Raw genomic sequence first — 24,791 nt, 5'->3', positions numbered from 1 at the left:
TTTCTCTATTTTTAATATTTTTCAAAGTCCAGGCGATCTCCCTGAGGCAGCACTTAGCCTCAGGGAGATGTGCGCTCTTTCGTGCGCATGGGCGAAAGAGCACACTCTCGCTTTTAGGGATTCCCCCCTGCCCACACAGGAAATGCATAGTGCTTCCCGCCGGACATCACGCTGGGCGGTCCTTAATTGGCCATGTGGCACAAGAATGAGAAACACACGAAGGATTGAAAATGTTTAAACTAAAACTGTGTATATTCTTGATTCTTTGAGAGTCAAAACTTTCGTGTGGGACATTTCAGCCAGCCTGATTGGTTGGTGAGCAGTTAGTGATAACATAGGTAAGCATGGGAAGCCCATATTGTTCTAGAATTTTGGATGGGCAGTGCACACTTGGAACTGAGAGCAAAGACAGCTTTGAACTATAGTGAGTGGGTGTTGCTGAAGAGACAGATTGGAAGTGTGCATGTGGCAGCACATGGTGGAGACAGTGGAGCTCAGGAAGCACCTTCTGATCATGACAAAAAGCCATTGGCCTGAAATGTTATTCCTGCCTTCTCTTGCCACAGATGCTGCCTGACCTGCTGAAGGTTTTAAGTATTTTCTATTTTTATTTCAGATTACCAGCATCCGCAGCAATTTGCTGCATATTAATTTGATTTGGTTCCTGGCTTCTAACCAATGCAGAGCACACAAGATAGCAATAAATATTACCACCATGTTTAAACATTGCCTTTCCTGCGTCTTATGTGGGCTTTATTGATAAATGCCATTCTGTCCCATTTTAGATTTCTGTAATTATTTTATCTTAACTATTCATCTTTCAAAGATGATTTTATTTTATTGCAGTAATATAATCCTTGATAGCTTTTCTTCTAAATCGGTTCCAATATTTGGACAGCACTCGCTGTTTGATTTTGAATGCATGAAATTGACCTAAAAAAAATGGCAGACTGTTGGAAGAGACATTGCAAAATTATTGAAACAAATTGAGATGAGTCCATTGAATTAATGAATTATTTAAAAATGAGCTTGAAATTAAATGAGCCATTATAAATGGATAATGACAACAGTGCCATAGATGAACAGCAGGCTAATTTGCAAACAAGAGTTAACTACGTCAATGTTCTAAGTCATGATCTTTGCTATTTAATGTGCTTTCAGTCTGCAGATAGCATCATACAACAATGCTGATCAGAATTGAATATTCAGAGCCAGTGTGATGGATACAGCCTCCAATTTTGAGTCAGAACATTGCCTCCTGTACGAGAATTTCAGAATTTAAATGAATAAAATAACCACTCGCATAAAGACATGTTTAAATTGCAACTTTAGGTTCTGATTATTTCTGAAATTCTTTTATTCTTTCCAGACTACTTTTTATCAGAGATTGAAAATCTAGGTCCTCAGTGCATTATTAGGGCTTGTGAAACCTTATCCAATTTGATGTCATTATAATTCTCAGCTCCACTCCCACCCTGATCTCTCTGTCCTTGGCTTCCTACACTGTTCCAGTGAAGCTCAACATAAACTCGAGGAACAGTACCTCATCTTTCCACTAGATACTTTACAGCCTTCTGAGTTCAACAATTTCAGGTCACAACCTCTGCCCCCATTATTTTGTTCCCTGTTTGCATTTGGTAATGTGTTTTCGTTTTTGGTACAGGTGAGGATTTTGCATTTTCACCTCCTCCACCAGCATCTTTCGTTTCTTTATTTGTCCCATTACCATTATCTTTTGCCTTGCACCATCATCTGATTTGTCACTTAATCGGCCTTCCACCCTATCACAGACCTTATCTTTTGATCCCCAGCCCTTTCCCTGCCTCTGTGCTTGTTTAAAACCTATCTTACCTCTAACTTCCAGTTCTGATGAAAGGTCATAGGCCTAAAACATTAACTCTGCTTCTCCCTCCACAGATGTTGCCAGACCTGCTGAGTATTTCCAATATTCCCTGTTATTATTTGAGATTTCCAGCATTTGCAATAGTTGGCTTTTGCTCAAATTGCCACCTCATTTTTGCTCTGAGATGTTGGACACTGCAGATAGCTGTGGATTCAAACTTTCAGCCAGAGATGCTGGGTGGAACTTTCGGCTTTGGTGGAGGGGTAAAACTGGGGGCTTTTTCTCTTCCATTCACAGATAGCAGCTCTAATGTTGCCACTTCTATCCATCCAGCAACGTTGAAAGCTCTGCCTGATGACATTTTCTCTTCCTTCATGTATCTGCAAATGGCATGTGCAGCAAGGAAGATTAGAGCGAACAGTAATTTTTTCTGCATTTTTTTAAGCTTCAGGCTCATAAAATTACCCCTGTTGCGCCATGGGGAGGAGATGAATGTAGTGCAAAATAGGACTAATGGAACACTGACCTTTATCAGGACTAGAATACAGGGGGATAGAAGTTAAGCTACACCTGTTCAAAGCCCTACTTATACTGTTAGCAGCTCTGGGTGCCACACCTGAGGAAGGATATACTTGCCTTGGAAGGAATGCAGTTTTAGATTCATCAGAATGACACGTGGATTCCAAGGTTTAAATTACAAGCAGGGATTACACAAGTTAGGGATGCATTTGTTGGAATTTAGAAGGGTAAGAGTGATTTCCCCAAAGTTTTCAAGATATTTAAGTCAATTGATAGGGTAGATAAAGAGAAAAAAATTTTGCTGGTTGGTGAGTCTAGGACTAAAGGGCTTAGTCTAAAAATTAGAGGCAGGCCTTTCAGGAATAAAATTAGGAAACACTGCTACATACAAAGGTGGTAGAAGTTTGGAACTCTAGTCTGCAAGCAGCAATCGATGCTGGATCAATTGTTAATTTTAGCTAGATAGATTATTGTCAACCAAAGATTTTAAGGGATATGGGAGGATGTAGAGTTAGGTTGCAGATAAACCATATTTTGTTAAGTGCCGGAACAGGATTGATGGGTAAAATGGCCTACTTGTGTTGCTATGTTCTTATGATTGAAATCCAAGTACACAGCACCACACAATACAAACTTATAGTTTGAGGTAAAAAAAAAAGCAAAGGATTATCCATAAACCTATCTATCGCCCAAAAGGTCTTAGATGAAAATAATAGGGCTAGTACGCCAATAAATTTCACAGATGTAAGTAAAGGTAGTGTTACATGAAGATGAAGAGATAGTTGGGTAAGAAACATCAAACAATTTAACAGGAACGGAAATGGTTGCCTAGTCATAGGGCAGGATTTTATGTCCCATGGGCAGACGTGATATTTCGGTTGGCGGGCGAGGGCGAGAGTCGACAGTGTGCCCACTGACAATTAAGAGGCCTATTAAGGCCCTTAGTCAATTAATTAAAAGCAATTTTTTGCTGCTCTTCCAACCTTACGGTTGGCGGGCGGGTGAATCGGCCAGGCAACTTTTGGAATTTTTATGAAACTTCATCCATGGGCGGAATGAGGTTTCCAACATTAACTTTAAAACTTTAGACATCATTTTCAATATGTCCCTGTCCATGTGACTGAGTCATATTTCACTCAGTTTTTAAAATCTTTATTTCTTTCTCTACAAACCCTCCCTGCCTTCAGGAAGCTTCGGTGCGCACTCTCCCACGCATACACAGCCTTCACGCTTGCCCTCCTCTCGCCCCCCGCCACCCCGGCAGCACTGAGCTTCTCAGCGCGCCTTTCACCCTGATTGGCCGTTAATTGGCCAGCCAGCGTGAAATCGCAGTCGGGGGCCAATCGCGGGCGGCTGGGCCATTTCGCAGCCGCTCCCAGGCCCGCCCACCGCGCCCGCCCGACAACTGGAAAATCCTGCACATAATGTCACTTCATTATCAATCCTGGACCAATGCTTTGGAGGCATGAGTTCAAGTCCCATCAAAGCAACTGCAGGGGTTTAAATTACACCTGGAATAAAAAGCTAGTCTCAGCAATTATGATCATGGAATAATCGGATTGTCACAAGAACCCATTCAGTTCACTAATGTCCATCAGGTAAGGAAACCTGCAGTCCTTCACCTAGTCTAGCTTACATGTGACTCCAGACACACAGCAATATGGTTGACTCTTAACTTCCCTCTGAAATGGCCCGAAAGCCAATCAGTTGCATCAAACTGCTACAGAACAGTCAAATAAGAACAAAATTGGCATTGAACTAGGCATCAGAAGTGGCAAAGGCACACCCTGTCCAGTCAAACCTATAAGTCCTCTTCACAAACATCTGGGGAGTTTTGACAAACAGATTAGTCAAGCAACAGCCTGATATAGTCATACTCATCAAATCGTACCATACAGACAATGTCCCAAACTATTCCTGGGTATATCCCATCCAAGGACAGATCCACCAGAGGTGGCAGCACAGTGATATGCAGTGCAGAGGGAGTGACCTTGGGAATCCTCATCATTGACTCCCAACCCAATGAAGCCTGGTTAAACATGGACAAGGAAACTTCCTGGTGGTTACTACCTAACATTCTTCCTCAGCTCATGAATCAGAATTCCTCCATGTTGAACACCATTTGGAAGAAGGATTGAGGGTTGCAAAGAGCACAGAATGTGCTCTGTATAGGGCACTTCAATGTCCATTACCAAGGGTAGCGTCACTACTGACCAAACTGGCGAAGTCCTGAAGGACATATGTGCAAGACTGGGCCTATGGCAAATGGTGAGAGAACAAACTCGAGGACAAAACCTACTTGACCTCATCTGCAGCCCCCCCCCCGCCCCGCCACCCCAGCCCACACAGGAAGCGCATAGCGCTTCCCACCGGACGTCACGCTGGGCGGGCCTTAATTGGCCGGCCCATGTAAAATGGCGGCGGGGCCCCGCTTCTCTGGCGGGGATCGGCTCCCCACCCGCCGGAGATTGGGTCGGGCCCGCCCACCCGACAGGCAGAAAATACTGACCTAAGAGAGAGGACAAGACAAGAGAGCAAGGTAGCAATAAGGGAATTTAGTGTGGCAGCAAGGGACAGAGCATACAAGCTTAAGAGTGCACCAGCAGATAGTTGCAAAAATAATAATAATTCCCACTCTTTAGTTCAATGACATCTTTGTAATTTAATCTCCTCCGCCCTCTAACCTATCCCTGACCTTTTTGCTTTCTTTTTTCCCTGTTTGCTCCACCGCCCCTCCCCCATTTTTTCAACAGCATAAAACCCATCACATTTCTGCATCTCTTCAGTTCCGAAGAAGAGTCATATGGACTCGCAACGTTAACTCTGTTTCTCTCTCCACAGATGCTGCCAGACTTGCTGAGTTTGTCCAGCAATTTCTGTTATTTCAGATCTCCGGCATCCACAGTATTTCGCTTTTATTTTCGAGCATGGCACGAGGTGAATTGCTGACTTGGAGAGCCAGCGCAGACACAATGGGCCAAATGGCCTCCTCTGCACTGTAACTTTAAACGTTTTATGTATTTTCTCTTTAATTTCAGCCTGACTAATACTGCGACCACGTGGCCCAATGATCATGTTTTGCTGCTTCTGTAAGAACATGCCTGCCTGTGGCTACATGTGTGCATACAAAGACCAATTGCTGTAATAAAAAGTGTTCGAAAGCTTTAGAAGTTATACCAAAACTTAATAATTAATAATTCACAGAAGCTAACTTTTTGAATGTAGTACAAAGCATATAAAAATAAAAAGACTCATATTCATAATCCTCAATTTTATACACTGGAGAAACTAAAGCAAACCATTGTAATGTTATGTATGCATGTATTTGTGTTTTAAATTAAGAAAATTATATACCTTTAGTTATTAAAATTAACAGTATCATATTCCCACTTATCATATCCTCATTAAGCTTGGGAGGTTAACAATCAGTACAGTAACAGATAATATCTAGATTTTATACCAATGTCTAGCAAAATGTGCACATTGACCTTTCCAACAGAAATGACTGGTTGTTTAAGTAAACCAATGGTGGAATTCAAGGACAAAACATCAAAGTGGTCTAGAAATTCTTTCATGCAGTGCCATTTTCTTGCCACCAAGTTACTTCCTAAGCCTCCGATAAGGCAGACAGGAAGCACATGCTCATCGGGAGCCAGAAATGCACCCCCACCCATCTTATTAGTAAAGAATAAAAGTTTTGCATGCAATGCCCACATCTGAGAGAGGCATTGACCCACAGAATATGCAAATGGGTGACATAATGCCTGTTTGATGTCCCCACAGCAAGACTGATTGGCCCCCAAGCAGTGCCAACTGCACTCAGAAAAACCAGGCGTATGCGCAGCCTAACAGGCGGTCCTTAAAGTGAAGTGATCTACAAGGTACGCTTAAAATATACCTACCTGAACGTGAAGCCAAGTGGGGCAGGAATGATCCTCCTGACCCCAAAGGGAACAGAGTGGCATCCAAACTGCTCCAAGGAGATGGATCACTTGCTGCGAGTCATTGCTTGTGATACAGGAGGAGAAAGAGTGCTTTCCCCAGCCAACCCCCTCCCCACCAAGCTAACCTGCTCCCCAACTTAAAAACAGGCACCTCCTACAATCATCAACCTCACTACAATCACCAACACCCGCTGTGGTCCAGGAGCTCCTCTGGGGAAAGTCAATTAAGAGGCTGATGTAAACTTGCAGCATTTAGTCACTTCAAGCTTCAAAATTATAATCGTCAGTAACTATTTGCATCCACAATTATAATGCCCTCAATAATGTTTAACTAGTCTGGCTCTGCAGTAGATCAAAGCTGTGTAGCTCTAACAGTCTCTGTTTCTGCTAATAGGTCATTGACCTGAAAGGTTGGGGAGGGGGGATAATTTTACCCCCTCCCCTCAAATTGGACTTGGATTGGGTGGGATGTTAAAAATCTGAAATCTGACCCCGACTCGCCTCCAACCTCTCTAGTTCTAATGGAAGTGGGAAACGGGCACTAACCAACTTGCTCACAGGAGGCGGGTTGTCAATTTAAACCTGGCCAGCCAGATCTTCTGGGCCTCATGGCTAAAGGGAAGTGAGGACTGTTAGATCCAGGAGGTAAGTGCCTTTCCATTTACCTGCTGGATCTAGTCTACCTGTTTCATCCACCCCCTGCAATTGACCACTTGACCTTTACAATCTCCCCTCTGCTCCAGACCCCTATGTTCCCTCGACTTGCCCCCCAATCTCTTCTCTGCTCCATGTCCCCATCTTCCCTTGAATTGACCTCAGATCTCTTCTCTGCTCCAGATCTCTACCATCCTTCAAGCCAGCCTCCAAACTTCCCTCTGCTCCAGACCCACATCTTCCCTTGATTTAGCCTCAGATCTCTGCTCTGCTCCAGACCCCTATCTTCCCTCAACCTGGCCTCCAACTCCCCCCTCTCCTCCTGATCCCTATCTTCCTTCAAGCCAGCCTCCAATTTCCCCTCTGCTCCAGACCCCTATTTTCCCTCGATTTGGCCTCTGATCTCCCGTCTGGTTTCCAATCTTTACAGGCCTCACATCGGGCCTTTCCGAACCTCCACTCTGTCCTCTAAGTGGAAGGGCAGTGGCTGAGCAGTGGTAGACATTTAAGCAGATATTTCATAACACTCAGCAAAAATTTATCCCGGTCAAAAAAAAGGACTCGATGAGAAGGATGAACCACCCATGGTTAACAAAGGCGGTCAAGGAGAGTATCCAATCAAAAACTAAGGTGTACAAAGTAGCAAAAACTAGTGGTAGGCCAGGAGATTGGGAATTTTTAGGAACCAGCATCAGATAACTAAGAAGTTAATAGTGAGGGAGAAAATTGATTATGAAAGTAAATTGGCAAGAAATATAAAAACAAACAGCAAGAGTTTCTATGGGTATATAAAAAGAAAGAGAGTAGCTAAAGTGAGTGTGGGACCCTTGGAGGATGCGATTGGAGAATTGATAACAGGGAACAGGGAAATGGCAGGTAATTTAAACAAATATTTTGTGTCGGTCTTCATGGTGGAGGACATTATAAACGCCCCAAATGTATCAGAGAAGCAAGGGGCTAATGTGAGGAAAGATCTTGTAATAGTCTCTATCACGAGAGACAAAGTATTTGACAAACTAATGGGACTAAAGGCAGACAAGTCACCAGGACCTGATGGCCTGCATCCAAGGGTTTTAAAGGAAGGTCCTGGTGACTTGTCTGCCTTTAGTCCCATTAGTTTGTCAAATACTTTGTCCCCCGTGATAGAGGCTGTTATAAGATCTTTCCTCACATTAGTTCCTTGCTTATCTGATACCTTTGGGATGTTTATAGTGTCCTCCACTGTGAAGACCTGAGTTACTCGCCCTCAAACTGAATTTGAAGTTCTATCATATTGTAATCCCTACCCCCTAGAGGATCCTTTACTGTGAGGTTTCTTATTAATCCCACTTCATTACACATTACGAGATCTAAAATAGCTTGTTCCTGGGTGGGTTCTGCAAAGTATTGCTCGAAGAAACAATTTCTGTTACACTCTACAAATTTGTCTTCCATGTTACCCCTACCAATCTGTTTTGTCCAGTCAATATGCAGATTAAAATCACCCATGACTATTTTGCACCTTTCTTACACACCTCCATTATTTCCCAATTTATACTTTGTCCTACAGTGAGGCAACTCTTCGGGGGCCTATAGACAACTCCCACCAGTGACTTCTCCCCCTTGCTATTCCTTATTTCCACCCAAGCTGATTCCATATCACAATCAATTACACCTATATCACTACTCACCATCACACTGATACCTTCCTTTATTAACAGAGCTACCTCACCTCCTTTTCATTTTTGCCTATTTTTCCAGGAATGTCGAATACCCTTGAATATTGAGTTCCCAGTCTTGGTCACCCTGCAACCATGTCTCTGTAATAGCTATCAAGCCATATCCATTTATTTCTATTTGTGCCGTCAACTCATCTATTGTGTTACAAATGCTGCGTACATTCAGACAAAGAGCCTTAAGCTTTGTCTTTTTACCATTATTACTCATTCTGGTTCTAATTTCTGCTGCACTCTTCTGCTAATATTTTCTGCCCCTTCCTGTCACACTTTGATTATCGTTCATCTCTTCACTACCCTGCACCTCTGCACTATTGTTTCTTTTTAATTTTTTTAAACTTCCTTTCAATTGAACCCCTCCCCCTCCATTAATTAGTTTAAAGTCCTATCTACAGCCCTAGTTATACGATACGCCAGGACACTGGTCCCAGCATGGTTCAAATGAAGCCCGTCCCAACAGAACAGCTCTCTCCTTCCCCAGTATTGGTGCCAGTGCCCCATGAATCGGAACCCATTTCTCCCACACCAATCTTTGAGCCGCGCACTTACCTCTCTAATCTTATTTACCCTATTCCAATTTGCACATGGCTCAGGTAGTTATCCGGAGATTATCACCTTTGTGTTTCTGCTTTTTAATTTAGCCCCGAGCTGCTCGTAGTCCCTCAGCAGAACCTCTTTCCTAGTCCTACCTATGTCATTGGTACCTATGTGGACCACAACAACTGGATCCTTCCCCTCCCACTCCAAGTTCCTCTCCAGCCCAGAAGAGATCCTTAACCTTGGCACCGGGTAGGCAACACAGCCTTCGGGACTCTCTGTCTTTGCTGCAGAGAACAGTATCTATTCCCCTAACTATGTTATCCCCTGTTACTACTACATTACTCTTTTCCCCCACTTGAATGGCGCGCTGTACCAAGGTGCTGTGATCAGTTTGCTCATCCTTCCTGCGGTCTGTGACTTGTCCACACTGGGAGCAAGAACCTCGTACCTATTGGATAAGAGCACTGGCTGAGGCTCCTCTGAAGCTAAATTCTGGATCCCCATTGCTGCCGCACTCGCAGTCACGCCCTCCTATCCCTGGCCACAGAACAAATTTGATGTAATTAATCTAAGGGGTGTGACTGTCTCCTGAAACACGGTGTGCAGGTAACTCTCCCCCTCCCTGATGTGTCACAGTGTCTGCAGCTCAGAATCCAGCTCATCAACTCTGAGTCGAAGTTCCTCGAGCAGCCGACACTTGCTGATGTGGTCACCGTGGATCGCACTGGCGTCCACCAAATCCCACATACCACAGCTACAACATGTCGCCTGCCCAGCCATCTCTATTCTATTTCTATTAATTAATTTAGATGTTAAATATTTTTCTTAACTGTACTTTTCAGCTGTAATAACTTCTCCTGATTTAAACCAATTGGCCAATCAAAAGATACTCACCAATCACCTGCCTGTCTTCCTTTGACTTCACACTTCGGCTCTGACAGTTAGAAATAGGTTGAAAGGGCTCCCTGCTGCTGATTTTTATCTCCCACCACCACTGCCCTTCTCACATAGGTCCACTCTTTGTGTGCTGGGCCTCCCTCTCTGCAACTGGTTTTTATCTCCCACCACCGCTGCCCTTCTCAGACAGGTCCGCTCTCCTCTAGATAGAGATAGGTTGAGTGAGTGGGCAAAAACTTGGCAGATGGAGTTTAATGTAGGAAAGTTTGAGGTCATGCACTTTGGTAAGAAGAATCAAAAGGCAGACTATTATTTAAATATAGAGAGACTCCAAAAAAGTGCAGCACAGAGGGATCTGGGTGTTCTTGTGCATGAAACAGAAACAGTTAGTATGCAGGTGCAGCAAGTAATGAAGAAGGCAAACGGAATTTTGCCCTGTATTGTTAGGAGGTTGGAGTTTAAAAATAGGGAAGTCTTGTTACACCTGCGCAGGGTGTTGGTGAGGCTGCACCTGGAGTACTGTGTACAGTTTTGGTCCCCGTATTTAAGCAAGGGTATACTGGCATTGGAGCCGTTCAAAAGAGATTCACTAGACTGATTCCTGGGATGAAAGATTTGATTTATCAAGAGCAGCTAAACAGGTTAGGCCTTTATTCATTAAAGTTTAGAAGGATGAAGGGTGATCTTATTGAAACATACAGGATTTGAGGGGGCTTGACAGGATAGATGTTGAGAAGGGGGATTTTGAACTAGAGGACATAGTTACAGAATAAGGGGACACTCATTTAAAACAGATGCAAAGGAATTTCTTCTCTCAGTTGGTAGTGAATGTCTGGAATTCTCTACCCCAGAGAGTTGTGGAGGCTAGATCACTGAAAGTATTTAAAGAGGAGGTTGATAGATTTTTAAATATCGGGGAGATGAGGGCTACAAGGAGCTGGCACGAAAGAGGAATTGAGGCCTGGGGCAGATCAGCCACAAACTTATTGGATGACGGGACAGGCCTGAGGGGCCGAGTGGCCTACTCCTGCTCCTATTTCCTATGTTCTTATGTTCTCTCCACTCCCTGGCTGTGGCCTGGTGCTGAAGCCCAACCTGAATGACAGTAAGCCAGCCTTTCAAACAGCTGACTGTGGCCAGGAAATGGAGACAAAAAAATGATTATAAGGTCCTGCCATTAAAATTCGGTGGGTGCTGAGGGAAACCATTCATCTGGGTTTCCTAACTGCAAGAGTGCACCCTGCCTACCCACCTCTGAGATCAGATCGGGTCTTTTAATTCTCTTCACAGACACTGCCGGAGATGCTGAACATTTCCAGCCTTTTCTGTTTTTACTTCAGGTTTCTAGCATCCACCTTAATTTGCTGCTGTCAATTATCTTTCTCAACCTGGCAGCCAATTTGCCCGCAGCAAGGTCCCACCAGCAGCAAGGTGATAATGACCAGCTATGGAATTACTGCTGGCCGGCTGCAGGACTAAAAAGATTCAGTCGATCTCTTATTGAGAGGAGTAAGTGTATTGAGCAGCTAGCTCAGTATAAGAAGGCTGTCCTTCATACCTGAGACTGTAAGCAGTTGCCTTTCTGACGTGAAGAAGACTTGGCAACCATTAATATGGCTGTATGTAAATAGCAGGACAGAGCTGGCAACACACCATACCATTACTTTATGTAAACAGGTCGCTGACAGCTTCAAGTGTTTATATATGCCATTGCGACTCCTGATCCTGACCAGTGATGCAGGTCATGTTTGTCTGTATCACAAGCAGCCAATACAACAAATGCTTGACATTGCTGCTGCAAAAGGAAGGCTCCATCTGCCGGCATTGTGATAGAAATTGAATGTCACGGGCCTGCAATATGTCTGTTCTGCTCTATGTTGATTTTTCTCCTAAAGATAAAGTTTTCTGTATCTCTCAACATTTTCAATTACTTTTCCAACAAAAACTAGTAGTTCCCAACCCATTTTGTCAAACTGTCAATGAATCCAGTTCTTAAATTGACTCCGTTTTTCACATCATCCATTAAATAGCTTGCATTGGAGCATTTACCGGGTTTTTTTTTCTTGTACCTAGCAAACCAAGCAGTATTAAATCACATATTTCACTCTCCATTGAGCAAGTAGAATTGACAGATGATTTTGTTCTCTGCTTAAGAAATGAGACAGGTGTTGATGTAAGACAGTGTAGATCAACTCCTTTAAAGAGGAAGGAAATAACATTCCTTTAAATGGCACTTATCACATCCGCAGGATGTCCCAAAGTGCTTCACAGCCAATTAAGTAGCTTTTAAAGTGTAGTCCTTGTTGTAATGGAGGAAATTGCAGCATCCAATTGATGCACAGCAAGCCTCCACCAACAGCAATGTTTTAGTGCGATTGGTTAAGGGATAAATATTGGCCCGTACAGCAAGAAAATCTCTTCTGCCCTTATTTGAATGGAGCTTTGGGATCTTTTACATCCACCTGAGAGGTCAGATAAGGCCTCGGTTTAAGGTGTCATCCCGAGAGACGACACCTTCAGTATTACAGCAATTCCTCAGTAACACACTAAGAATATGTTCTCAAGTCTCTAGAGTGGGTCTTGAACCTACAACCATCTGACTCAGAAGCCACAGGGAGACAAGGAAAAGAACTTCAATAGAAAGAATTCAGAGAGGTGGATGGAGGGCAGCCTATCCATTATTACCTATTTTACATTATCGCTGGAAGTTGGAATCAACCCCCGCCCCCCTTTTGAGTATAAGGAATCTTCCGACTAGCAAACTCATAAGCATATAGCAGCCAGGTGAAAACTTTACCTGCATGCTACATTGTAATAGGGGTTACATCATTGTTATGTGGATTTAAATAAATTAAGGTTTGTAAAGCAATTTTTTCACAAAGGAAATGCATCGTTAACATGACATTTTCTCTGTAGCAGCCAGAGGAACAGTAACATTAACCTGATCTGATATCCGTTTATCACTTGAAAACAATGATTTAACAAAACATGATGGAAGATTGCATCTGTAAATTGGGATCTATTTTGCCACTTTGGAGCTTCTAAATCTTGTAGTTGTTTTTGTCCATATGAATAGTTTTGGTGTCCTTACTAAAGGAAGGATATACTTGCCTTGGAGGGATTGCAGCACAGGTTCACCAGACTGGGATGAGGGGATTGTCCTATGAGAAGATGCTGAGTACACCAGGGTTATATTTCCTACAATTCAGAAGAATAAGAGATGTTTTCATTGAAATATACAACGTTCTTAAGGGGATTGACAGGTTACTGCTGAGAAGATGATTCCCCTGGCTGGGGACTTTAGAACTAGGGATCATGGTCTTAGAAAAAAGAGTAGGCCATTTAGGACTGAGATGAGGAAAAAGTTGTGGATCCTCTACTCCAGAGGGTTGTGAATGCTCAATCATTGAGCATACTCAAGACAGAGATCAATAGATATTTGGATACTAATGGGATCAAGGAATACGGAGATAAGGCGGAAACGAGAAATTGAGGTAGAAGATCAGCCATGATTGTCCATACAAACATATGAAATATGATCAGAAGTAGGCCATTCCACCCCTCGAGCCTGCTCCGCCATTCAATAAGATCATGGCTGATCTGTTTGTGTTTCAAATTCCACATTCCCATCTACCCCTGATAACATTTGATTCCCTAGCCTAACAAGAATATATCTACCAATATATCACCCCTCATTCTTCTAAACTCCAGTGGAAACAAGTCCAGTCTGTCTAACCTTTCCTCATAAGACAACCTGCTCATTCCAGGTTTCAATCTAGTAAACCTCCTCTGAACCGCCTCCAACGAATTTACTTCCTTCCTTAAATAAGGACACCAAAACTGCACACGGTATTCAAGATGTGGTCTCACCAATGTCCTGTATAACTGAAGCATAACACCCTTATTTTTTATGTTCAATTCTTCTTGTGGTAAAGGATAGCATTCCAGTCGCCTTCTTCAATGGCAGAGCACATTCAAAGGTTTGAATGATCTACTCTTGCTCCTATTTCTTATGTTATTAATAGACAACAAACATTACATAGGAAACACACTGGTCTCAGCACTACGCAATGGGATATTAGCAAATGAATATTTAAACCATTTCTCTCAGTGCTATTGTAGGTATATCAATTGATTTATTTTAAACAGTCTAATGGTTCTGCTGAAGTAGTGAATAGAGAGATTTAATGTGATAGAGAAGCCTAGGCTATAAACTGCCCAATAGGTTTATGAATCAGCAAATTAATAATGTCCAGGAACAATGGCGTTGTGTTTACTTCAGCGATGGGAATCATAGGTCCAGGGATCGAAATGAACGGCGGTGGGTCTAGTCGCCGGGATTTTGAGTCCCTGGAAACTTAATCTCCTAAATTTCTTTTGAATATGTAAAACTGATTCCCACCTGAAGCCAGCGAGAATGGTGTCAACACTGGCAAACAGCAGTGGAAAGTCACAGGGAGTTAGGCCACTTCTGGGAACCCACAGAAATATTCTCGGCAAGATAAGTGAAGAGGGGAGTGATATCGGGAATGTTCATAGACAGAGGAAGGGGGAAACCCGGGGCAGGGGATGCCCCAGTTACTCTTGAATCCTGCCATCCTTGGCCACAAGGTTCTACGCAAAAGTCACTTTTTAAATTTACCTTGGCCTTTTTCTGGCATGTATGTTTCCCTCTAAGGATAAATTGTAGGCTTTGGCCCCTTGCGGGATCCCATACGCAGAACGTGAAATGCTGTCGTAGCATCAGACAATGAATTTAAGATTTACATTAGGACCCATGGTGAAAATAAAATGTCACCAGCAGAAAATGGTGTGACCTCAATTCAGAAAGTGGACTCAGGTGATTCAAAATCTTCTTATGCTCCGGTCCCTCTAGGTGGAGTGCTTAAAATTGTCCCCAGTGAAACACTTCTCATTTAGTTAAACACTTTTCATTTGCAATAGTTACAGATTTAATTATACCTCTTTGTAAAGGTGAAATAAACAAACAGCTGCATTTGCTGTGCTAAATTCCAATGTTTACCAGACAAAATACAAGGCCCCTGAATACCAACCTTTATATGGTGATTTGTTGCTTACTGCGGAACCTGCCCTACCAATCTCACCCTGGTACCGTCGGACACACAATTTCATAGAATGGTTACAGCACAAAAGGAGGTCATTCAGCCCGCTGAGCCTATGTCAGCTCTCAGCAAGAGCAATTTAGCTAGTCCCACTCCCCGCCCCTTCTTAGTAGCCCTGCAAATTTTCTTGAATAAGACAGACTGAGATAAGGAAATTTTTCTACACAGTGGTGTTCTGATTGGGCAGGATGTCTGCCCACCCCTCCAACTGTGCCACAATCCGGACCTGTTGCCTTGGGGCATAGGCATGCATGGTGGGTTCCTGGCAGGACTCCCACTGCCAAAAGGTTGCCCACTAGTGCCACTGAGGAACATCCAGTAGTGCTGCGTTGGATCCACTACAAGGGACTTTAAAGAAGCCGAAAATTCCTGAATAGCAAAGGAAAAATATTTTTTAAGCCTTGACCTTATACAAAAGCCTCCTGCCCTCACACCCCAGCTGCTGGACAGCAGGGGTCACAATGAGGCCTAGGGAGGGGTGTCCAGGTCAGGGGCTGGCAGTAGGCCTGTCCACTGTGTTTTATGACATTCCCACCACTACCCCATCTGATTTCAGAGGAAAATTCAACCTATACTTTTCAAAAAACATCAAGCCAAGGAAAATATAATTATGGGCAGAATTTTGCCATCGGCGTGTGGGGGCGGGTCCGACACGCCGACGTTTAAAATGACGTGCGATGACGTCGGGCATGTGTCCTGACATCATCGTGCGTCGCCTGGATATTTCGTTTGGTGGGCGCATACCAGAGGCGGCTGCGCGCCCGCCAAACTGTCAACGGCCTATTAAGGCCATTAAAAAAGTACTTAAACTTGTTAAGAATGCTGCCCGTCCAACCATTAGGTTGGCGGGCAGGCAAAGAGCCCAAGCGGCCTTTGTGTTTTTATAAAATAAATCAATAAATTTTCCTAACTTCACAAACATGTCCCAGCTCACTGTCACGTGAGGGGACATGTTTAAATGAATTTTTATTTTATTTATTCCAAAGTTTTCTGATCCATTCAAATCTCCCTGAGGCACGGAGCTACCTCAGGGAGATCGCTGCGCTCTTTCGACTCTCCCTCCTCCTCCCGCCCGCACAGGTAGCGATGAGTGTTACTGGCTGCATGTTACGCTGGGAGGGCCTTAATTGGCTCCACGCCTGCCCCCGCCCGCTCCCGCTCCCACCCAGCCCGCCTGCCATAGGAAAAATTCTCCCCTATGTTTCCCTGAGCCCAAAGAAGAGCTATAAGTTACAATGCAAATTAAGAAAACTGCGCAAAATGTTTGTATTTGAATTGGATAGCTTGGTTCCCTCCCTTACATGGGGGTAAGGCTTTTGGCCTCCCGTCTGGCAAAACTGGGACAGTAGTATCCCAATGAGAGTGGGGAATTACATACCGGCGCATTCCCAAAATCGGTGTCGTCGCCACAATCTTATCCCTAACCTACATGCTGGGAATCTGGGACACCCACTTGGATTAGGCAGTAGGCTCATTAAAAATACAATTTGGGGTCCTATCATACACACAATTCATTTGCCATTTTAGGACAGTACTGGATAGAATATTTGCACATGACCTGCCCAAGTATCAGCTGGTGGTCCAATTGAAGAGAAGTCAAAAAGGGAAATTTTTACTTATTATTGTGAGGCAGGAATGCCTCTCTACAAAAATACAATGGGTCACTTCCATACAGGGCATTGATAGCATTGGTGGTGGTCACACTCAGGTTGTTGACCCCAATACTGCCTGTTAATGGTAGGAAAAGTTAGCTAAAACCTACCCCCAAAAATGTAAGCACTGTTGGTAGGTACTCTTGCAGGAAATAAACATTTCCCAAATGCAGACATTTAGGTTGAAAATAAGACATATTTGTATAATTTAAACAGTACTGTCAAACCTTATTATAACACATCAGAAATACATTTCCAAATCCAAAGGTTCCCTAGCTCTCACTATAGTCAGATTAACAGCACAAATCTCAATGGGACAAGCCTCTGATAAGAATAACCTGGTGCTCCCTGTGAGTTTGCAGTAATGAGGTTAGTTGTGCAGTTAAATGGTTGTCACAAATATTACCTTGCCCAGTGCCCAATGTTCCCACACAGTTCAATTCTTATATTTAGTTCACCCTCATTTCACTTCTATTTTGTAAAAGTTTTTGATGTGTTGTAACCTATTCCAGACACCACTGTGATGCAGAGATTGTTTGTGTTGTTACCTCCTATTCCATGTATGCACCTGGAATAAAGATTGGCATGATGTGATTGGCATTAGAAACTATTCTTTCTTAAGAAAAACAATTGTTACAAAACTTTAAAGCCATGGTTGGTTTTACATTTGGATTACATAGAGAATAGGAGCAGGAGTAGGCCATTCGGCCCCTCAAGCCTGATCTGCCATTAAACTAGATCATGGCTGATTACCCTAAGGAGTAAAGAGAGACCAAAAAGAAAGCCTGCAGGCACCCTGAAAGACACTTTATAAATGCAGGGTCTTTCTTCGGTATTGTTCAACACTCAGTAATATACTCTGATGGGTCAGCATTACTGGGAAAATGAGCTAGATTGTTAAAGCAGGTTAACTAAATTGGAGGGGGAGGCATGAGAACCTATAAGGGTTGCACCCTTTACAACATGTAACAACATTTGCAGACTGCAGCAAACGCCCTGTGGTCAGCAATGCAGGAAAAAGGCCAACTGGAGTTCACAACCCTACCTGTTTCGTTCAAAGTTACTAACAGCCCTGAACTTCATTGCCTCCAGCACTTTCTAGGCTATAGGGGAGGATGTCAATAATATCAGCGAGTCTTCAGTTCAGCATTACATTAAGCAGATTACTGATGCCATTTTCACTAAAGCAAACGCTATAATCACTTTCTCCATGGACAACCAGAAACAGAAGGGGACGGTTCTGAGATTTGTGCAGATTGCAGGCTTCCCCCAAGTCCATGTTTGAATTGTTTGGTGTGCACCAAAGCCCGCTAGCCCGTAGCCAATTCCTCTACCATATGTGTTGTGTTGTGGTTGTTCCGTGGCAAGCCTTTCAACAGATTTGGAAATTGCTGGTGTACACGAAGCATTTTCCTTTTGAAGGTTAGTCCTCTTAAAATCTACAGCCAGGAAATCCCTCAGAGGTTCTCCAATAGGGCGTCATAAGTTCTTGGAAGCTGCAGTTAGACACATAAACAGGGTTTTCGCTGTTCTTCAGTTGAAATTACAGCAGCCAGTCCGGAAAAACACTGAGTAATTTCTTGAGGTGCATCTCTGTCCTTTTCAGAAGAGCCAGGGTCCAAACCAGGACCAGTGTCGTTTCCTGGCTTCTCTTTCATTTGCATCTGCTCCTGCTCATTAGTGTTCTGTGAGTCACACTGCAGTTCTCTCTAACTTACCGGGTGAGGGGTGGGGGAGGTAAATTTCCTTCCCTTTTTTATTATACATTCATGGGATGTGGGCTTCACTGGCTGGGCCAGCATCTATTACCCATCCCTAGATGCCCTTGAGAAGGTGGCGGTGAGCTGCTTTCTTGAACCGCTGCAGTCCATATGGTGTACATACACCCACATTGCTGTTAGGAAGGGAGTTCCAGGATGTTGACCCAGCGACAGTGTAGGAATGATGATTTTTTTCCAAGTCAGGATGTTGAGTGACTTGAATGGGAACTTCCAGGTGGTGGTGTTCCCATCTATCTGCTGCCCTTGTCCTTCTAGACAGGAATAGTCGTGGGTTTGGAAGGTGCTGCCTAAGGAGCCTTGGTGAATTCCTGCAGTGCATCTTGTAGGTAGTACACACTGCTGCTACCGTGCGTCGCTGGTGGAGGGAGTGAATGCTTGTGGATGGGGTGCCTTTCAAGAGGGCTTCTTTGTCCTGGATGGTGTCAAGCTTCTTGAATGTTGTGGGAGCTGCACTCATCCAAGCAAGTGGAGAGTATTCCATCACACTCCTGACTTGTATCTTGTAGATGGTGGACAGGCTTTGGGGAGTCAGGAGGTGAGTTACCCATCGCACAGCTCCTAGCCTCTGACCTGCTTTTGTAGCCACAGTATTTATATGCTTAGTCTAGTTCAACTTCTGGTCTATAGTAATCCCCAGGATGTTGACAGTGGGGGATTCAATGATGCTAATGTCATTGAACATCAAGGCACGATGGTTGGATTCTCTCTTGTTGGAGATGGTCTTTGCCCGGCACTTGAGTGGCACAAATGTTACTTGCCACTTGTCAGCCCAAGCTGACAATTTCTGGCACATTTTCCTTGCTGAATTGCATGGGAAACCTTTTGTGGTTAAGGCAAGCTGGGGTGAAACTCTTTCGACCCAGCTTCCATGATTAAGCAGATTTTTTTTTCAGGATGTGGGTGTTGGTAGCAAGTTCAGCAATTATTACTCATTCTTAATTGTCTAGGGGAGGGTTCTTTGAACCACTGTAGTCCGGTCATGAAGGCACTTCCTTGTGTTAGGTAGGAGTTGTAGGATTTTGACCCAGAGACAAAGAAGGAACTGTGAATATGAGCTGGATTTTCACTGAATCAGGTTGACACAGGAGATATTTAAAATTGGTGGTCGGGACCCAATCCAGGACTCCTGACCCCATTCCCGAGATGTCTGATTTTCGGGCATGCCTTTAAGGGGTGCAGGCTCATTCGGATCAAAAGCCTGCATGCCACATTCTCAACCTGGCCAGCTCCATTGCAGAGACAGGCAATGCGGTGATACTTCTCTGCAATTTTCATGGAGTCAGGCCAGGATTTTAAAGAGCTGTGGTTCACTACCCCTCAGAAGAGTCAGGAACCCTGGTCTGCATGAGGGTAACTGTTAAAAATGAGTTCAAAAGGTGCTCCTCATGTTCCCCATGCCAAGGTAAGGGCCATACCCACCCCCCATGGCCTTTCATTCCTCCTATACCAAGCTATGTCATTTCTGTACACACTGGCCAATTATACATTGTATAGAACCAAATAACCCAATCGTGACAGTAGGATGTGTAAGGACAAAGCTTATAAAAAGGCCATTCATTCATTACTTTCCACCATGTTAGAAAGAAAAGTCATTTCACTGCAGGGCAATAAAAGTGTCAATTTTCCAGACCCTTGAAAGTATCAATTACAAAAACTGAAAGCCCTTGAAACCACTTAATCTTGTGTAAATAAACATTGTGAAATTGACAGCAGAGATCAGAGAGCCAGAGCTGTCAATCTAGCCATGTTTTCCCTGGGGCTCAATTGTTTCAACAAGAGTAATGGATTTCTGGGCTCTCAGCCAAGAATACATAATAAGGCTTGGCTGAGAGCCCAGAAATCCATTACTCTTACTGAAACACCTGAGCCCCTGGGAAAACTGCCTGAGTGACAGCTCTGGATCTCTGAACTCTGCTATCAATCTCACAATCTTTATTTACACAAGTTTAAGTGGTTTCAAGGGTTTGAGGTTTCTGTCATTGATACTTTAAAGGGTCTGGATAATTAACACTTATATTGCTCTGCAGCCAAATAACTCTTTTAACATAGTGGAAAGTAAGGAACGAATAACTTTTTATACATTTTTTTTTACACATCCTACTGTCACTATAGGGTTAATTGGTTCCATGCAGTGTATAGTGGGTCAATGGGCATGGAAGTGCTGTAGCTTGGTATGGGGGCCTCTGACCTCGTAGCCCAGTTCTGTTTCTGGTTAATGAATTTGATAACGGCGGTATCATTGAATATTAAAAGGAGGTGGTTCGACGTTATCTTGTTGGAGGTGATTTTTTCTATTTGTTCATGGGATGTGGGCATCACTGGCTAGGCCAGCATTTATTGGCCCATCCCTAGTTGCCCTTGTTCAGAGAGCATTCGAGAGTCAACCACATTGCTGTGGGTCTGGAGTCACATGTAGACCAGACAGGTAAGGACAGCAGATTTCCTTTCCTCAAGGACATTAGTGAACCAGATGGGTTTTTACAACAACTGGCAATGGTTTTATGGTCATCATTAGACTTTTAATTCCAGATTTTGCTGAGTACTTTTGTGGTGCGAATGTTACTTCCCACATATCAGGCCAAGCTTGGATGCCATTCAGGCTTTGCTGAATGCAGTTTCATAACACTTCACTATCCAAGGAATGTCAAATGGAGCTGAACAGTGTACAACCGCCAGTGAACAACTCAACAGTTACTCTGCTGATACCTTATACTTGGATTTCTTCGCCTCTTTGTTGTTTTAAACTTGGCAGATGTCTGTTCCAAATTTAATTGATGTTCACCATTATTTAAATATCCAAAAGTGTGCTCTCCAATTACAGTAGTGGAAGCTCCCGTGTCTACTTCCATTTTTACTGGTTTGCCATTCACTTGTACTGTAACAAATATTGGCTCTGTCTTCCCAATCTTCATGTTGAACAATGAATAGATGTCAGAATGTTTCAGACTCTTCTACACAGTAGATTTCATTGGGCTTCTTCTGTTATTTGCAAGTCTATTTAAATCTCTCTTTGCACTATCTCATTATATGTCCACTTCTGTGACAAAAGTAACATTCTACTTTTTTTAAACTGCCGATCACTAAAAGGCTGATTGTTTCCACGTCGATTAAAGTTGTTCTTCGATTTAGCTGCTAAATTATTTCTTCTTACTTTTCAATTAGCGGGGGCCATTTCCCACTTCACGGCAGAGTCTCGCTCTCTCGTGTCACTTTCAGCTGAATGTTCCTGCTGGATTTGGAGTATGGAGCCTTTTTGCGCCCCTTGCATTGCTTTTGAATCTCCTACAGTGCTTTCCATGGCCAGCGCTATTTCTAACGCCTTCTTAAAATCCAGATTCACTTCAGCCAGCAATCTTCTCTGAATAGTGTCTTCTTTCACACCACACACTAAATGATCTCTGAGCATGTCATTCAAAGTCTCACCAAACTCGCAATGTTCCATTAGTTGCTTCAAATTTGCCATGTAGCTAGCAATTGTCTCACCCGGGGCTCTATTTAGCGAATTGAACCGGAACCTCTGCATCGAGATCCTTCATGAGGTCCACCAATTCTCCAAAATTCTTCAAATCTGGGGCACTGGGCCCTGTAATACTTTGAATCAATCTGTAGGTTTTGCTCCCACAAGTACTCAAGAGGATCGCTCACCTTTTCTCTTCCCCCGTGATTTTGTTCGCTTCTAAGAAGAACACGAGACGTTCTATATACAGAAAACAATCATCTGTGGCTGGCTCAAAGGGATCAATTCTACCAAATTATGGTATTTAGGGTGAGTATATCTTGTGTTGTTTTAAACGAGCGTTGATACTCACAATGTGTGCGAGGTACAGTACCGATTCCAATTTATCTTGATTTATCCTGATTTATCCTCATCGCCAGTTTGTTGTAGGGTGGTCTTGTCGCCTATTTGTAATAGATTGACCTGAAGACAACTTTCTGAGTGGAAAGACTATTTACAATACAGCCAGCAGCAACTACACGTGTGCTTTCAACTCCATCTCTATCTCCACACAGACTGTAGAGGTAGCCCACACTGATAACACATTGGTTTACACAGATCATGTGATCTTACATCACAAGACTATTCTTAAAGGTACAGTCCAACATTTAACAAAACCGTAATTACCACAATGGGGAAATGCTTTCCATTCTACCTCCTCCTAGGTACTTGTCCTTGACAGTAAGATAACATCTGATGTTTCTGTCTGTAATTTTTTTTTATAAGCACTTAGCTCTCAACAGTACTACTTGTTCACTTGTCTAAAATTAACAGACACTCTGGAGTTTAAATGATTTTCTGCAATCAATGCACATTTAATTTTTCATGTTTGTTTCTATATTATTCACATTGTCATAAAAATGCATTTTATATTTGGGATGATAAAAGTCACACAGCTTTTTTTGGGTCTGTGTTTCCATAGTTACATTGGGTAGACCAATTTATTTTCAAAGAAAATAGCTTTTAAGTTGTTGAAATGTAAGAGGTTTTCTGATCTTTAGAATCTGTGAGGGGTTAGCCTTTCGGCTCTTCTCCTACAGTGTTTGAAGAATTATTCTAGTTCATTTGTAATCGGTCTGTTTTACTAGACAATCATATTTTGTAGTTGATTCATTGACATTTGTGGGCTATTTGAAAAGAAAAGAACTCACCCCAATTATATTGTTTGACATTGTTAGAAGAATCTGCTTCTCCTTTTTGGATTATTTAACAGATGAGGATACGTTTTTTCTATTCCGCAGAAAGTTGGAGCAATATTTTTTGTCATTTATATTACATGCTTTCCTTTCAAATAAGCATATGCTGTCAGTTCAGAAGCAAGTACATTCTTCTGCTATAAATATCTCAAGCTATAAATATTTTACAAATAGTTGTTTGGTCATACAGAACTTGAGTAATGCTGAAACGAGAGACTTAGACTGTTGAAGCTTTTCATCTTGCACTTATCAGGACAGGATTTGAAAGAATACCAATTGTAATGGGGACAACTATTTATACTGCATGGCATGGTAACACCTCTACCAATCAGAGTCCACTGGCCAACCAATCAGCATTCTCCTCTTGTGCAGTATAAATAGTTGTTGCCTTTACCATTGGTATTCTTGCGAATTCTGTCCTGATAAAGGCAAGGCAAAAAGGTTGGACAGTGTGTCTCTTTTTTCAGCAATACTCAAATATTTTACACTTTGGTCATTCCTGCTGCCCTAAATCCTGCCAAATGAAAAAGGGCATTTCTCAAATTAAGTTTAGCCCTTTTACACCTAGTGAGGGACTGGTTTAATGTCAACCTTTTACAAGAGTTAATCATCACAGCACTAAAGTCTGGCCTTCTCACTTTGTAAACTGCAGCGGGGTTCAATCCTGTTTGCCAGTTTCTAACTGATTACTGAGTACTTGGGCAGAATTTTTCACTCCTGCCCATGATGGGAACAGTGGCAGGTGGGGGCACTAAATTTGGCGTGATGGAAAAAGTCAGTTTCCCGCCAGCAGGAAATTAGTTTGGAATTTTGTTTTCCTGACATTGATGGCAGGTAAAAGACAGGTCAAGTTTCTCACTGATATATGCCAGGAACCACACTTGCATCTCATGAATGCTCATTAAAGGGCCAACTCGCGGGAATTATGCTCCCCCTCCAAGTTAAGTGCCCCGCAGGTGGATAATTAGAATGGTTTGTTTCATGGCTGTATATACGTGGCGTGGAGCTGGCGAGCTTCACTTCATCAGTGACTTGGAGGGCAGTGAGGGCTACTTATGCCTCCCTTTAAGACCGTAGTTGCAAAATATCAGGTGCCTGTAGCACAAGCTGCACCAAGGCTGGGCACAAGAGGCATGACCAGCAGGAAGGGGGAAGATGGGGGGAGGTTATGGAGGGGGTGTGGAATATGAGAGGGGAGGGGTGAGATGGAGGCAGGATTGGGGGGGAAACACGAGAGGGGAAGGGGAGACAAAGGCAGGACTAGGGGGTGGTCAATGAACATACGGACATACAAATTAGGAACAGGAGTAGGCCACTCAGCCCTTGAGCCTGCTCCGCCATTCAATAAGATCATGGCTGATCTGAATGTAACTTCAACCCCACATTCCTGCCTAGCCCCGATAACCTTTCACCCCCTTGTTAATCAAGAAT

Source organism: Cetorhinus maximus, chromosome 5 (assembly GCF_964194155.1).
Source record: "Cetorhinus maximus chromosome 5, sCetMax3.hap1.1, whole genome shotgun sequence".
In the NCBI taxonomy this organism is placed as follows: Eukaryota; Metazoa; Chordata; class Chondrichthyes; order Lamniformes; family Cetorhinidae; genus Cetorhinus; species Cetorhinus maximus.
The sequence above is the reverse complement of the archived record's forward strand: the minus strand, read 5'-3'. Positions refer to the sequence as shown.